The following is a 1,597-nucleotide window of genomic DNA, read 5'->3' as shown; positions in this document are numbered from 1 at the left end:
AATATTGCGACAACTCATTTCTCAAAATTTGGTCACTCTACCTAAACTATCAAACTATGAGCCTCAGGTCAAACCGGCATGGTGGAGAGATACTGAACACTGTGAATTCCATCAAGGAAGAGGGCACAAGACAAGTAATTGTCACCGATTAAAAGATCTTATCCAGGATCTTATTGACTGAGGAGAAATTGAAATTGAAGGACATGACCCAAAAACAACAAATAATGATCATCTGATGTTCAAAAATCCACTTCCATCACAAGATCAAAGGGGTCCTTCCACTTCCAGATGAGGCACTGATACCACTGATTATACATAGGCTGCGTATAATTACACTGTAAATCATCTGTATGATGCCAGTGAACAAATTGCAACTATAACCTTCAAAAATCCCAACTCAAATTGCAATGTTGTTACACGTCGTGGCAAGGTCACCATAAAGGCAGCTCCACAAGGCACCACCTCCATCCCAAAGCAGTACAATCTTGTGGAACAATTAGACAAAACCCCTGCGCTTATATCCATTTTAGAGCTTTTGCGTCTATCGCCATCTCATAAAACTATCTTGGATCAAGCACTCCAAGAGGCTTCAGTCCCTGCAAACCTGAATACAGACCAATTTCAAGCAATGGTTGGAAGTCTAAAGTCATCACCTTGTCTCACTTTTTCCGAAAGTGACAACTCTTCCTTCCAGCAACCTCATAACGCTTCGCTACACATTGAAGGCTTTATCAACAAACACAGGATCAAGTGAGTCTTGATCGATAATGGAGCAGGCCTGAACATTTGTACACTACAGTTGGTCACAGCATTGGGCTATGCAGTAGAATCAGTGGATCCTCGTAAGAAGATCACAATCAAAGCCTATGACAATGCAGAGCGTTCATCCAAAGGAGCTGTGGTACTACCAATCCGCGTGGGCCCTGTGGTAAAGCACATCATCTGGCAGGTTCTGGACCTTCCTCTGCCATACAATCTATTATTAGGGAGACCTTGGATACATGCCATGCAAGCCGTTCCATCTACCTACCATCAATGTATCAAGTTCCCACATAACAGTGTAGAGATCACAATTCTGGGCGATGCAAACCCCTTTGCATTTTGCCATAATATCAGCCATCAACCAGAGATTACTGTTCCTAATAATAGAGAAGCCATTTCCTCCACATCATATATAAGTCCAGCCTCTCTTGCCAGTTCGAACACCACTATACCAAAGAAAGAAAAGCTTAAGATGAAAATAGCAGAGGAAGGTCCTGGGGAATACAACTTGAGTCAACTCTTTTGTGTGGGACAGATGCCCACTTCTCCTAGAACACATGGTAAACCACAGCAGTTACTCCAGCAACCACTAATCACGTCCGCATGTGCTTTGATGCCTTTCATCCTTGGAAAGAGTCAAGAAGAAGAAACCCAAGATGAGGACTTAGCAAAATGGATCTATAAAGATCCCATCACCATTGATCTACCACAAGTTAAACTTCCTACGGATCAGTATGGCAAAGGTCTCCTCATTATGCAACGAATGGGATATGATGGTCAGAGTGCTTTGGGATATTGCAAACAAGGACGACATGAACCTCTGCTGCCAGAATTA

The sequence above is a fragment of the Cryptomeria japonica genome, chromosome 3 (genome assembly GCF_030272615.1).
Source record: "Cryptomeria japonica chromosome 3, Sugi_1.0, whole genome shotgun sequence".
NCBI classification, from domain to species: domain Eukaryota; kingdom Viridiplantae; phylum Streptophyta; class Pinopsida; order Cupressales; family Cupressaceae; genus Cryptomeria; species Cryptomeria japonica.
Note: the sequence above shows the minus strand (reverse complement) of the source record.